Below are 16,641 nucleotides of genomic sequence, written 5' to 3'. Positions count from 1 at the left end.
ACACCTTTCATCGAAAAGCATAAAGCCCATCGACTACGAGTGATTAAAGATAAAGACTTGTACCCTATATCACTCGATTTGAATGACTCTCGTAATCCAATGGTATTTAGACGGATCCACAAACCATAGATCTTGAGTAAGGGGTGAGGGTACGTGTTGGGAAGCCCATAAGGACACCCAACCCCGCCCGTCAATAACGGCCTCTACTAAGTCAAGTGTCGGATTTCAAACAAGGTCATAGCTACGTACGATGTATGATATGCAAACGTTGTTTTAACCCTATCATGTGACAACAATTTCTATGTCGTTTTAGATGCAACTAAACTAACTTTGTCAAAGTTGTAATTTAGCATGTGGGTTGATTGATCTAACAACATGTAAAGCAGACAAACAAGGCTTAAGGGGGAATGGGGGAGCCGTTGGGATCTACCTATTACAAACCAGGCATTTCATGCCGACACAACGATAGATAAATTACAACTCGATCTAATTACAATTGCTACATACAACTCAAAACACGACACAAAACACACGGCCATTGGGCCTTGAAAACCGTGCACATGAGGGTGGCCCACGGCTCACATGACCCACGGTCCTTGGGTCACTCCTCGCAATGCGTGCTCGCGCTTAATCTCATCGAATTAGACATAAGGCCACGCACCAAAGCATGCAATAGCATAAACCGGGCCATGTTGCTTTCGACAACATGCGGTTTACTACGCTCCTACAAGCATTGGGGAACAACCGTCTAACCAAACAAGACCAAGGTTTTTGAAAAGGTTTTGACTCAATAAAAGAAAGCTAACTTGAAAAAAATACAACTCGATAACAAACGGTAAAATACAAACAATGAAACAACGAGGAAACAAACGGTATAAAAACAAAACGAGAAAGGTAAATAAAACGGCCACCCCACGGCCCAAACCCACGGCAACCTCATGGCCAAGACAAGGCCAACCTAGTTCCTAAGTTAGATTCATTGGTTAGATCGAATGATTGCGAAAAGGGATAGGAAACAAGTTAGAAAACGAGTTAAAAACGATGTCGATTGATTGTCGCGCAAGGGTGCATTCTACACGGCCTAAAGGGTCTAATTAGGTCAAATTTGCTAATTAATTTAACTCATCGAGTGTCAATAAGAAGGTGCTAATCACGCACTCTTATACTAGCGAGAAATTAGGTGAAAGAGAGAGATGCGTTCAATTATTTACAGAATCGTCGATTGATTTTATAACTTACGTCGAAGCCACCTATCGTGTCTAATTAGGTTATTAAATTAAATTAAACTCATCTAAATACGTCATAGGTTAACAACCAGAGGTTAAACTAACATGCAACGGGTCCTAGGGTCTATCGATTTGGCCGAAACAAAAGGGGGTCGAAAACGAAGAACAAAGTTAGATAATTGTTTTATTTATGCCCTACTTTGAACACGAGGATATGTAAATGAGACGGGGGTGTACGACCGACAGATGTAGCGGTTTCTTTTCCCATCTCAAGTCAACGCGGGTGTTCATAGTGGTACTTTAACTCATACTCGGACTAACTAGTTTCATCGTTAATTTAAAACAATCGATAAACAAGCGAAAAAACAAACAAAAAAAGACAATAAAAAAAGGCATAAAAACGAAATAAAAAGAGAGAAGAGAAGGGGATTTGATGCACCCTCAACCTACATGTATCGTTGACACCGTCTTGGGTCGTAATCGATGGTAGATTTTATCTCGAGAGGCCGTCGTCGACGAAGAACAAAGCAAACACGGGTTTTGGAAAGTTTCTGGACAGCGATTTTAAAACAGTGATATCTCCCTCGTTTCACGACGAAAATTCGATTCGAAAGATGTTTTGGAAACTAGAAAGAAAGGAGAACAAGGATCTTAAAGCAACCCTGGCTCGATTTGGGTTAATGGGCACGAAAAACGAGCACAAACAGAACTGGACAGACAAGAGTAAACCGCGAAAACAGAGTGTTATTTCACTCTGTTTTTCGAGGGATCTCGTGTACTCTCAAGGGCAATTTGGCTCGTAAATATTTGTCTAATGTGTAGATGGATGTTATATGGTTAATTAGGAACAAGAAACTCGAATTTTTATGGAGTTTTGATGGAGGAACGAAAGGGTTTTCGAAGAGGACACACAAACAGTTTCAGTTTGTGTGTCGGTTTTGTTTAGGGTTTTCGAAGGATGTTTAGGGTTTGTTTCTGAGGTTTAAAGCTTGTATGTGATGCTTGGATGTATGGAGGACTTAGAGGCCTGATTGTATGGTGAAGGGGTGGTATTTATAAGGAGTTAAAATAGGTTAAAAGAGAGGGGAGGCAAATCGGGCTAGCTGAACATAGCTGCTGTCCAGCAGCTTTGAGGGGGGTTTCTAGGGTTCGTTTTGGGGGTTTTCTTGGTGATTAAGCTAGGATAATATGGGTAGGATACTAGGGTATGGGTTAGGGTTAATGGGTACGGGTCTTGGTAGTGTTTGGAGCGGGTTTTGGGCTCGGGATTGACACGCAAAAACAGGGGACTGCATTGGTGTTTTGCGGGCTGCTTGTGGCCTGTTTGGGATGAGAATTTGGGCTGCTTGTGAGGGGGTTCGAACATGGGTTGATGGGTATTGGTCTAGGTGGGTTAGTGTACTCGAGATTCGTGCCAATTCGCAAAGGAAACGGGCTTAAAAACCGAGCTAAAATCGAGCTCAAAACACACGGTTAAAAACGAGTTCTTCGCTTTTAAAATCGATTTTTCAAATCAATTAATAAATTAAAATAAATGACTTTTCAAATCAAATATACTCATAAAATGATTTTTCAAATCAATTATTTATTTTATTTTCAATAAAATAAACTTAAGAAAATAAATTCAAAATAAAGCTTTAATTTAAATATCATTTAAACTAAATAAAAAATGAATTCACTTAAAAAACATATTAATTTTAAATATCATTTAAAATAACAAAATGAACTCACTAAAAACATTAAAATAAATATCATTTAAATTAACAGAATGAATTCACTAAAAAAACATTAATTTAAATGTCATTTAAATTAATAAAATACTTTATCGACGACGCCCATTCTACCTCGTAAAACGAGCTCCAAATAATGACAATGACAACTAAAGAATACATGTGTCCTATCATCATCGGGTGTTTGTCGGGTTCTCTATAAATTCCAATATCGACGGATACGGGTATCTCAGAGCCCCCACTTTGACCGAGGCTTGACAAGGCGAAAGTCAAAGTATACCCCAGTCCCTTTCGACCCGAGGATTCTCAAGGGTCGTTTATAGTCCATTAGACTTGCGTATATAAGCTCGCCAGCCATAAGAAGAGATCATACCTGAAACTTCGTCGGGGATTAACTCTTCCTTCTGTTGCGTCGAAATATCATCGTTGGTCGTCGACCCATAAATTGCATATATGGTGGGTTGAGCCTTATCCTCGGCGCCTACGTATCCGTTTCGACGGAATCAAACCCGCGTCGTAGTTCGGAATCGCCGACACATGCCCAAAGTTTATCATCTCACGGCGTATGTCCAAAATTCATCATCTTCTGACATTTGCCCAAAATTTATCATCTGCTGGCGTTTGTCTGAATGGGACGGGACTTTCCGAGGAGGTTGCCGTCGCTTTCATCATTTGCTTTTAGCTGCGGAATTCTTCCATTTCGTGCTCTTGTATTGAATTGAATTCTTGGTGGATGTCATCCATTACATCTTGATAATGGTCTCTGAAGCCAACGGCTTCAGAGCCCCCAGTTTGCAATGGCTCTAAAGTCGAAGACTTTGGAGCCCCCAGTTGAAGCATATCCTGCTATATTTGAAACACAGAAAATGTGCAAGCAATAATCATCACATAAGCACATTTGGATCACCGATCTTGAAATTGGATCATTTGAAATACTGGGTCATCGACCCGAATTTTGAATTTGAAAATTTTGAGTTATTGGGCCATCGACCCGAATTTTGAAATTGGCATCACTTGGAATGTTGGGTCATCAACCCGAAACTTGAGTTTGAAAGACTGGGTCATCGACCCGAAATTTGAACATGTTGAAAATTTTGAGTAATTGGGCTATCGACCCAAAAGATTGAATTTGAAACGAATCATAAAAAGTTTTTGAAATTTTTGAAAGTTTGAACCTTGATGGGTGAGCAGGAAATACGACTCAGACACTCTGTATGACCCGTAAACAACGTGGGCGTAGCCCGCTACCGTAAAACAAAAAAGGAAAATAAAACCGTAAGTGTGCACGGGTTTTAATTCAAATATGGACTTGTCGAGGGTAGAAATGTAAATCGGCCGTTCCGGCGCCAAAAGATGGCAAATGGGAATCACAAGGTCGTCGAACTTGGGACGGAGATATCGTATGGCATGGGCGTGCTCCCGAGGGCACATGGGAATCAAGATCACTTGGCATTGACAAGGTGGATTAAACTCACAGAGGAACAACGTTGGCTTCGCCCACACTAAACACAGTTAATTTTATGAGAACACTTAGACATCACATGTCACTCTTGTTGGGAACATTCTGTCACTCTTCTCCTCGCCTCCTTTCTTTTCAGCGAGTATTCATCATTTCTTGCCACCGCCTTCTTTCTTTTCAGCGGGCTTTTACTATTTTTCTTCCACGCCTTCTTTCTTTTCAGCGGGTTTTTACTATTTTTCTTCCACGCCTTCTATCTTTTCAGCGGGTTTTTCATATTTTATGTTCCCAACACAAACCTACATCTATATGACTCGGCATCTTTGCCTAAACCGTTAGATAAAGCTCATTCCGAGACTTGACACTACTCATCTGAACCTATATCCTCATCCTAGCCTACGTCGAGTGCTAAGACTGAGAAGACTCCTAAGACTGACTCACAGGCGACAGGTGCGTGGAAACGGTTGGGTTCAAAGGCACACTCGGGCTCAGCCTTAGAAGGGAGGCTTGGTCCTCGCTTGAGTGTAAAAGATAGGTTGGGCCCTCCGGAGGAAATGACGATTCTACCTAAGAAGCGCGCTAGACAGAACACAACTACCCCTCCCCCTCCGGAGCCTCGGTCACGTGACCCAAAAGGCAAAGGGAAAAAGAAGATATAGGAGCCTTCGACTCTAAATATATTATTTGATACTACTACTTATTATTTGTTGCTAGCTGTTTTTCTTTTTTTTCTTTTGAAGGATGTAATGGGCATCGCCCGATCTTTAATAAGACTTACTATCTATTAAAAATTCCAGTTTCTGCATAAAATTTCATTTTATTCAAGGAAGGGTCGGTTGTACTCTTTTAAAGAGCTGCCTACGTATCTCGTTATCAACGTAATCAAACCGAGCTCGTAGTTCCACAAAACAAATGCGCTACAATCATCGATTTATAACGCACAAAAAGCAGCGAAGCAAAAGTGCCGCGGCCTAGACTCGCTCACGAGCACTGCAATTCAAAGTTTTATTTTATGACATTGAGAGTGAGTTCTAAGGATAGTATTTCTTCGGTTGATCCAAATTCGTCGGATTTGCAAAGTCATTTCCATCTAGATCTCGTCACCGATCGCCCCTCCCGATAATATCTTCTTTACTGTAAGGACCGCCCAATTCGGCTTGAATTTTCCCCTCGGGTCGATTGGTAATAAAGCGCGCCTATGAGACTTTAGGACCAAATCCCCATCTTTTATTCCTCGAGGTTTCACCTTCTTGTTAAATGCCCTTTGTATCCTTTTCTGATAGAGTTGAACATGGTGTAACGCATTTAGCCGTCGCTCGTCGAGCATGACCAAGGAATCATACCTGGCTTGCAGCCAGTCAGCTTCAGGGACCTGACTTTCTAACAGGATCCTTAAAGAAGGTACCTCTAATTCGATAGGCTGAACTGCTTCCATCCCATATGTTAAATAGAACGGAGTTGCTCCAGTGGCCGTGCGAATAGACGTTCTGTATCCCCACAGTGCGAACGGTATCTTTTCTGGCCACTCGCGATAATTGTCGGTCATCTTTATGAGAATCACAGTGATTGTCTTATTGGCGGCTTCCACCGCACCATTTGTTTGAGGTCGATACGGTGACGACTTGTGGTGTTTGATTTTATACTTTTCAAGTATTACGGCAGTTTCAGCCTGGAAGTGAGTGCCATGATCGCTAATGAGCTCATGCGGCACCCCATATCTGCAAATGATTTCATTCTGAATGAACTTTGCTACCTGCTTTGCTTGTAGAACCTTGTACGATTTCACTTCCACCCACTTCGTGAAGTAATCGATGGCGACTAACATGAAGCAATGCCCACCTGTCCCAGATGGGTTGACCTTTCCAATAATGTCGATTCCCCATGTTGAGAAAGGCCATGGTGATGTCAAAGTATATAACAGTGATGGCGGCACATGCTGTATGTTTGCGAAGATTTGGCAATTGTGGCAATGTTTTACATATTGGCGACAATCCCTCTCCATCGTTGTCCAATAATACCCTAATCTCATGATTTTACGAACCAGCATATGGGCGTTCATGTGTGGGCCACACTCTCCGTCATGGACTTCTTCCATGACTCTTTTCGCAGTTGGTGAGTCTATGCATCGCAGAAGGATGTTCTGCGCAGTCTTCTTGTACAATTGTCCGTCATTGGTTCTAACGAACTGAGCGGCTAGCATTCGAATAGCGCGCTTTCCGCGGTTATCCATGTCGGGTGGATACTCTCCTGATTCTTTAAATTTCAGAATAGCATGATACCAAGGTTCGGCCTCGGTTTCTTCTGTGTCTCCGATTACATTAACATAGGCGGGTGATGATCTTCGTTCGACACATATCGGCATAGTATCCATATGATCAGGTATGTTGATCAGAGCAGCTAGCTTTGATAGTGCATCAAAGAAACCGGTTTTCGTCTCCGGGAGGTGCACGTATTGACATCGGCGAACAACTTTTCTAGTTCTTCGATTTTTGCTTGGTACGGAGCCAAGCTATCACTTCGGGTTTTCCACGTCCCGGCCACTTGATTGATCACTAATGACGAGTCCCCATGTACTACAAGCTTTTTGATACCTAACTCGAGAGCACTGTGCAAACCGAGTAGGCATGCTTCATATTCACCAAGTTATTAGTGACGTTAAAGTCCAATTTGATCGAAATAGGAACATGTTCACCTTCCGGTGAAATGAGTAGAACTCCTATCCCGTATCCCCTATAGTTCGATGCTCCATCGAAATAGAGGTCCCACGTATCATTGTCTATGTGAACGATATCTTCGTCGGAAACGACCACGTATCCAAAACCTCGCTTTCTTCTATCGGGTTATCCGCCAGAAGTCCGCAACCGCCTTCCCTTTATCACTTTTAGCGGTACATATTTCAGTCAAACTCGGAAAGCATTAAAGTCCATCTTGACACCTGCCGTTCGTAATCGGTTTTTCAAACAAGTATTTGATTGGGTCCATCTTTGAGTGGATGCGAGACACTATGACTGAGCATGTAGTGCCGTAACTTCTTTGTCGCCCATACTAAAGCCAAACATGTCTTTTCGAGCTGAGTATCCTTGATTTCATACTCCAAGAACTTTTTACTAATGTAGTAAATTGCTCTTTCCTCTTTATCGACTATCTACGCCAGCATTGCCCCCATTGCAGATCCGAATCGTAAGATACAACAAAAGTGGTAACCCACCGTTGGTGGGCTAAGCACGGAGGGGAAGACAAGATTTCTTTGATTTTATCGAACGCAGACTTGACAAAGGATCATCCCATACGACATGTTCCCCGACCTTCAATTTCTTGAAAATTGGCTCGCATATCATAGTTAGCCTTGCCACGAACCAACTTATATATTGGATTCTTCCCAGGAAACCTCGAATTTCCTTCTCGGTTTTCGGGTGAGGCATTTCCATTATAGCCTTTATTTTTGATGGGTCCACCTCGATGCCACGGTGGCTAACGATGTGACCCAACAAATATTTGCGGATGTGACTCCGAATGCGCATTTTTGTGGATTCAACCTCATGTTATACTTGCGTATCGCTCAAAGAATTTGCGTAACGTACCAAGGTGGCCATCACGCTCCTTTGACTTGACAATAATGTCGTCGACATAAACCTCGACTTCCTTGTGCATCAAATCATGTAACAATGTTGTCGCGGTCCTCTGGTATGTAGCCCCTGCGTTTATCAACCCGAAAGGCATTACTGTGTAGCAATAGGTTCCCCATTGCGTTCTGAACGCGGTCTTATGCATATCTTCTTTCGCCATCTTGATCTGATTATAACCGGCGTATCCATCCATAAAGGATAGTAACGCGTGTTTTGCCGTGTTGTCAACTAGGATGTCGATGTGAGGTAATGGGAAATCGCCCCTTCGGACTTGCCTTGTTTAAATCCCTAAGTCAACACAAACCCGAACTTTACCATCTTTCTTAGGCACTCGAACGACGTTAGCCACCCAAATCAAAGTATTCTCGACACTTTGATGAACCCAGCTTTGAGTTGCTTGTCGATTTCTTCTTTGACCTTTAAAGACCAATCGTGTGCATTTTGCGTAGCTTCGCTTGATCGCTTATACCCCGGCTTGATTGGGATCCCGTGCTCGCAATTTCCCTATCAATGCCCTATGTCTTTGTAGGACCATGCGAAAACATCTTTGAACTCATGCAACAAATCAATGAACCCTGTCTTTCGGTGGGACTTAAAGTAGTTCCTATTTTAAGCTCCCGTGGTTCTAAGGTTGTACCTACATTGATGGTTTCGGTATCTTCGATGACCGAGGTTTTCTGCTTCGTACTCTTCTAACCCTTTTATCAATCGTAGAGGTGGTTCCATTTCTTCTTCTTCTTCGTCTTCGACCAACTGTTCATCCTCGACCTCAGTCCCAATGTCATTATTAAAACAATCATTTTCAAAGTTTGAATTGCAATGTAAGTAAGACAAGTCGTAAGCAAACTGGTTCATATTATTATTGATTTGAAATTGCGCGAAATGCGCTAACATTTGAGCCAACCGATCGAACTCGGTGGCGAGATAGGGGTATTCGGACAGCCCCGAATACCACCATTAGGAAAAGGTGCACAGGAAGGGAAAGCTAGGGGAGGGGTATTTTCAACACCCGACTCCTTAGACTCGATCTTAGGACCTATCTCGGACTCGACTCCGACTCGACTCGGACTCGAGAATCGGTAACATCATTTGGCTTGAACATCTCTCCTTCTCCCGTTGTCAACTTGAAAAGAAGTCCTTTGTTGTCAGTCCACTTGATTGTTTTCCGCCATCCCGTGTTGGTCCTAAGAGGATCCACATCGGTGATGAGGGTAGATGGGTCGAACCGTTCGCTTCTCAGGATCATGCTTACCAAATCTTCGTTTGGTGTTGGTGATTTCTTTTCTTCACCGAAAAGGAGACCCAAGGCTTTCTCGTCATTCATTGGATCCACTTGGTTTCTACCGGCATCACGTCGAGAATGTCTTCGAGGATGTAGTAGCGCTCTTGGAATACTTCGATTCCGGGGACCATAAGGTTCTTCCTTGGGTCAAAGATAGGTTCGGGGAAGTCCATGCAAGGGAGTTCTTCCCCAGCTTTCACGAAGTGACCATTGAGAGTTAGGTGATACGGTCCCATTTTAATATTTCGATCTTCGATCGTTCTTCCCCTCTTTTCCCGTAGATCTTTCTCAGTGGGCTCATATCCAAGCCCGAAAGTTACTCCTTTGGCTACGGGTGGTTTCAACTTGAAAACCTCCTCCTTTCTAGGATATAATGAGAAACCGAAGTACTTCCCAGTTTTGAGAATCACCTCGCAGACATGACTTCCCGTATATAGATCCATATTTTCGGAGTTCAGCTCGATCATGTTGACAATCTCGAAACCACGTGCGTCATTGGTAGCTTCGACCCTTACTTCAGAAGTAATGTCTCCTCCTGCCACAGTAATTGGCGTGGCGTCAATGGTGACGGTTTTGCCATTGAGTGGGACCTTGATTTTTCGATGCAGCGTTGATGTTACGGCCTTCGCAGCATGGATCCAGGGCCTTCCCAACAATAAGTTGAAGGATGAGCATATGTCAATCACTTGGCAACTTATTTTCTTTTCCACTTGCCCATCAGTACTACTAGATCGACAAGTCCACTCACTCGACGCACAAAGTGCCATCGAATGCCCTGATCGTCTGTAGTGGGGATGAAGTCATTCTTCTCCAAGCCCGAATATGCGTTGTTTTCAGAGGGAGTACGTTGACGGCCGATCCGTCGTCAACCAAGGTCATAGGGATGTGCTTGTTGAGACACACGGTAGCAATATAGAGGGCCAGGTTATGTCGAGGCCCGAACGGTGGCAAATCTTCGTCAGAGAATGTCACAGCGTTGGTAATCTGAGGCCGATTCTGGGCGATGTGAGTGACCATGTCCGCAGGAGTAGTACTTGACGACACGGTCATGTTCATCAAAGCTTGTAACAAAGCTTGACGATGCTCGAAAGAGCTCAAGATAAGTTGCCAGATAGATACGTCGGCCTTAGTCTTTTGGAGTTGCTTGATGAGGGAAGCCTCGGAGGTCGACCCTTCACCAAGAACTTCGACCACTGCCGGCTCCTTTTGAGGCGTCTTGTTCGTGGTATCTTTAGCTTTCTCCACACGATACGGGCGTCCGGATCTAGTCAAATGGTTTGACTCTAGGGCATCTTGCCTCACCTTTAAGATTTCCTCTTGGGTGTGAGGAATTGTCGCACCTTTGACGAGGTAAACATCATCCTCGTCATCGGCCCAAACGCCATTGATTTCATTGCCGCTTCGGAGTATGTAAGGAGTACAATCGACAACAAAATCCCCGAATGTAATCTCGTTTCTCGAGCTTGGTAGGAATTCGGAGCAATCTACGAATATTCTTCCGACGAAAACCCCTTTTAGACGACATGGGCGAATCAAGTGAGAGTAATCGACACTATCTTCGGTAGAGACAAAGTTAGTGTGGTCGCCAAATGGATTGGTGACGTTGTTGGGCTTTATGGCCGGGATTGGGAGCGTTCCGTTCTCAATCATATCTTGAATTTCGTGCTTTAGTCTAAAGCACCTTTCAGTATCGTGTCCCTTCCCTTGATGAAAGGCACGAGGGCATTCGGTTTATACCATTTGCCTTGTTGATCAGCAGGAGGGTCCGGAGTTGGACCAATGGGCTTCAATTTTCCTTGGGCCATGAGCCTTTGGAGAGCATAGGCGTAAGTGCACCCGATATCGGTGAATACCCTCGGAGCTTGGCGCGGAGGCCTTTTTGACTGTCCATCTAGGAGATTGACAGATTCAACAAAGTGGGCCGCTGCGGGTGCTTTTGCTTTAGATGACGAAGCCCTTGGTATCCCTTTGGCTTCTCACTTCAAACAATCGGACATCGTCCTCTACCTTTATCCCGATCCTTATCAATTCTTTGAAAGAACCAAAATTTTGGTATTTCAGAGCATTACGGTAAACAGGTCGTAAATTCTTCACGAACTTATCTACCATTTCAACTTCATCCGGCTTCTTAGCCAACTTCACGCTTTCAGCGCGCCATCTTGCGAGGAACTCAGTAAAGCCCTCTTTCTCCTTTTGTGTCATAACCTCCAAAGTTCTTATGTTGGTTTGAATCTCAACATTGTCAGCATAGTGCTTACAGAACTCCACCGTAATATCTTCGAAAGTGGGGAAGTTCTTAAGGTCAAGATTGTAGAACCACGCCTTCGGGTGTTCTCCCAGAGATTGGGCAAAAATTTCAGAGAGCATATCAGCAGGTACTCCCTTCAGTGCTAAGTACCCTTTATAGGCCTTAACATGGTGGACCGGATCCATTCGGGTCATCATGAGGTTCACGGCCTCCGTGAGCTTGTTGATAGCATCTTCCATTGCTTGACGTCGGGTTTTTGGCGGCCTTGCTACAAGAAAACCCCGTACTGAGTCAATATTTAAAGTAAGAGCCCCTGCACACTTAAGGACACGACCCTAACTTGACTTGAACAAAGACTCGACTTGAGATTGACTAACCAAAGGTTCAACTCACGGTTTGATTTAGACATCGGTTTATTTTAGACTCGACAAAACGACATGACTCAAACTGTCATAACTCGATTCTAAACTGGACTTGGTGTGACTAAACCCGTGATTGGGCTAACATAGCCCATGGGTTCGAGTGAAACGTCCATAAGGCCTAGCTTGGACGTTTTTTTGTGGACTATTCTAGACCAAAAGGTCGACCAACATGACTCAAAGCCCAAGAGGTGAGTTTGGGTGACCCAACAAGGTCGTGTTCTAGACTCTTGAAACAAACCCGGCCTAACACGGCCATGACCCAGACACGACTCGACGTATTTCATGCTTGGTTGAGGTTCGAGAAACATTTTGGATTGATTTTGAAAAACGAATGATCGATTTGAAAAATGAGATTTGAAATGGGCAGCATGCCGGCTATAAAAGCTTGTTTTGGGCCGAAAATCCTAGTCCTATTTGGGCAGCATTCCGTGTTTTAAAAACCATGTTATTTTGAAAGTAAGTTGTTCAAAAGTTCGGTTTTGAAAGGGACATGGGAATTTTCGAAAAAAGGACTCGGGAAAACACATTGCACATTGTCATTCTCATGTTATAAGGATGTATGCTCCTAGACATCTCTAAGTCTCGGCAAGTCTTCTATAAGAAGGTCTATGCCCTCCATCCTTTTGCGGTCTTATACAGCAAGGTGTCTTAAGGTAAAGTACCTAGAAGATCGTCCCCACCATCAAGAACCACGCGAGGCAAAGTGGAAGCGAGCAATGTGCAGCTTCCTGGCATAGTGGGACGTCGCCCCCCACGCATCACGAAGAAACGCTGGACGGCCCGGCAAGTCCTTAAGGGTTTATGCATGAATCGTAGCACTATGAGTAATGTTTTACTTTCCAACACCTTCTTTTCAAGTTTCACCTCGGAGGAAAATACCCTAGAAACACAAAGTGTAACTAGTCCTCTTTTCCCCAGTGAGTCGCCAAATCAGGACAAGGCCCTCGAATCTGCGTCCGCGGGATCCACACTAGGCATAATCGACTCGAGGTTCTTTCGAATCGAATTAAGACATATTAGAGTCGCCACCAAGTTTTTGGGAACTTGGAACCGTTCAAGTCAACTTTACACCTTTCATCGAAAAGCATAAAGCCCATCGACTACGAGTGATTAAAGATAAAGACTTGTACCCTATATCACTCGATTTGAATGACTCTCGTAATCCAATGGTATTTAGACGGATCCACAAACCATAGATCTTGAGTAAGGGTGAGGGTACGTGTTGGGAAGCCCATAAGGACACCCAACCCCGCCCGTCAATAACGGCCTCTACTAAGTCAAGTGTCGGATTTCAAACAAGGTCATAGCTACGTACGATGTATGATATGCAAACGTTGTTTTAACCCTATCATGTGACAACAATTTCTATGTCGTTTTAGATGCAACTAAACTAACTTTGTCAAAGTTGTAATTTAGCATGTGGGTTGATTGATCTAACAACATGTAAAGCGGATAAACAAGGCTTAAGGGGGAATGGGGGAGCCGTTGGGATCTACCTATTACAAACCAGGCATTTCATGCCGACACAACGATAGATAAATTACAACTCGATCTAATTACAATTGCTACATACAACTCAAAACACGACACAAAACACACGGCCATTGGGCCTTGAAAACCGTGCACATGAGGGTGGCCCACGGCTCACATGACCCACGGTCCTTGGGTCACTCCTCGCAATGCGTGCTCGCGCTTAATCTCATCGAATTAGACATAAGGCCACGCACCAAAGCATGCATTAGCATAAACCGGGCCATGTTGCTTTCGACAACATGCGGTTTACTACGCTCCTACAAGCATTGGGAACAACCGTCTAACCAAACAAGACCAAGGTTTTTGAAAAGGTTTTGACTCAATAAAAGAAAGCTAACTTGAAAAAAATACAACTCGATAACAAACGGTAAAATACAAACAATGAAACAACGAGGAAACAAACGGTATAAAAACAAAACGAGAAAGGTAAATAAAACGGCCACCCCACGGCCCAAACCCACGGCAACCTCACGGCCAAGACAAGGCCAACCTAGTTCCTAAGTTAGATTCATTGGTTAGATCGAATGATTGCGAAAAGGGATAGGAAACAAGTTAGAAAACGAGTTAAAAACGATGTCGATTGATTGTCGCGCAAGGGTGCATTCTACACGGCCTAAAGGGTCTAATTAGGTCAAATTTGCTAATTAATTTAACTCATCGAGTGTCAATAAGAAGGTGCTAATCACGCACTCTTATACTAGCGAGAAATTAGGTGAAAGAGAGAGATGCGTTCAATTATTTACAGAATCGTCGATTGATTTTATAACTTACGTCGAAGCCACCTATCGTGTCTAATTAGGTTATTAAATTAAATTAAAGTCATCTAAATACGTCATAGGTTAACAACCAGAGGTTAAACTAACATGCAACGGGTCCTAGGGTCTATCGATTTGGCCGAAACAAAAGGGGGTCGAAAACGAAGAACAAAGTTAGATAATTGTTTTATTTATGCCCTACTTTGAACACGAGGATATGTAAATGAGACGGGGGTGTACGACCGACAGATGTAGCGGTTTCTTTTCCCATCTCAAGTCAACGCGGGTGTTCATAGTGGTACTTTAACTCATACTCGGACTAACTAGTTTCATCGTTAATTTAAAACAATCGATAAACAAGCGAAAAAACAAACAAAAAAAAGACAATAAAAAAGGCATAAAAACGAAATAAAAAGAGAGAAGAGAAGGGGATTTGATGCACCCTCAACCTACATGTATCGTTGACACCGTCTTGGGTCGTAATCGATGGTAGATTTTATCTCGAGAGGCCGTCGTCGACGAAGAACAAAGCAAACACGGGTTTTGGAAAGTTTCTGGACAGCGATTTTAAAACAGTGATATCTCCCTCGTTTCACGACGAAAATTCGATTCGAAAGATGTTTTGGAAACTAGAAAGAAAGGAGAACAAGGATCTTAAAGCAACCCTGGCTCGATTTGGGTTAATGGGCACGAAAAACGAGCACAAACAGAACTGGACAGACAAGAGTAAACCGCGAAAACAGAGTGTTATTTCACTCTGTTTTTCGAAGGATCTCGTGTACTCTCAAGGGCAATTTGGCTCGTAAATCTTTGTCTAATGTGTAGATGGATGTTATATGGTTAATTAGGAACAAGAAACTCGAATTTTTATGGAGTTTTGATGGAGGAACGAAAGGGTTTTCGAAGAGGACACACAAACAGTTTCAGTTTGTGTGTCGGTTTTGTTTAGGGTTTTTGAAGGATGTTTAGGGTTTGTTTCTGAGGTTTAAAGCTTGTATGTGATGCTTGGATGTATGGAGGACTTAGAGGCCTGATTGTATGGTGAAGGGGTGGTATTTATAAGGAGTTAAAATAGGTTAAAAGAGAGGGGAGGCAAATCGGGCTAGCTGAACATAGCTGCTGTCCAGCAGCTTTGAGGGGGGTTTCTAGGGTTCGTTTTGGGGGTTTTCTTGGTGATTAAGCTAGGATAATATGGGTAGGATACTAGGGTATGGGTTAGGGTTAATGGGTACGGGTCTTGGTAGTGTTTGGAGCGGGTTTTGGGCTCGGGATTGACACGCAAAAACAGGGGACTGCATTGGTGTTTTGCGGGCTGCTTGTGGCCTGTTTGGGATGAGAATTTGGGCTGCTTGTGAGGGGGTTCGAACATGGGTTGATGGGTATTGGTCTAGGTGGGTTAGTGTACTCGAGATTCGTGCCAATTCGCAAAGGAAACGGGCTTAAAAACCGAGCTAAAATCGAGCTCAAAACACACGGTTAAAAACGAGTTCTTCGCTTTTAAAATCGATTTTTCAAATCAATTAATAAATTAAAATAAATGACTTTTCAAATCAAATATCCAACGAAGGTCCATAAATGGCGAATACGGGTTTTCCCAACTACAATGCAACCTAGTGGGACCCACTACCAAAGCAAATAAGCTTGGCATTGCAAAATGAGACGGTTTCTCGCCTCACTCATGTTTTTCAAGCATAGGGAGCGGGAACGGGGACCAAAATGCAAACTAAAAGAAACCCTATACTCCAAAACAGGTTTCTAACCTAATGCAAGCATCAATTTCACTCGAAATAGGCTCAATCAAAAACGCCCAATTCGATTTTTAGGGTAAAATTTGCCCTTGTTCAATCAAGCTAAAGATCAACAAATTTGAATGGATTCAAGAGGAAATACTTACCTTGAGATGACATTGTTGATAGTGGCACGAGTAGAAGCTAGCAAAGGTCCTTCAAATGGCGATTTTTGCGGGTTTCTGTGTCAAAAGGAAGAAGATGAAGTGAGGTTGATATGTGGACCAACCTCGCGTCTTTTACAGAAAATAGGGAAGCCCCTTTGGTTCGCCAGGTGGCTCGCGCCTAAACCAGGCCTCCCCTTTGCTCTTTCAGCGGATTTTGGGTTTTAGCCCAATTTCCCGTGATAAACTTCAAGTTTTCATTCGACGATATATAAGGTCGTCATTTTTCTCGAAAACAAATAGTGAAAACTTAAATTCACTATTTTCGAAAGCTTTAAACGACGGCACATAAACCGTCCCTCCAATCGAATAGTGAAAATTTAAATTCACTATTTTCGAAAATTTTCAAGCAAACAGCGATAAAAACCGCCAATTTCAAAAATAATGGTGAAATCAAAATTCACCATTG

Source organism: Silene latifolia, chromosome 7 (genome assembly GCF_048544455.1).
Source record: "Silene latifolia isolate original U9 population chromosome 7, ASM4854445v1, whole genome shotgun sequence".
In the NCBI taxonomy this organism is placed as follows: domain Eukaryota; kingdom Viridiplantae; phylum Streptophyta; class Magnoliopsida; order Caryophyllales; family Caryophyllaceae; genus Silene; species Silene latifolia.
The sequence above is the reverse complement of the archived record's forward strand: the minus strand, read 5'-3'. Positions refer to the sequence as shown.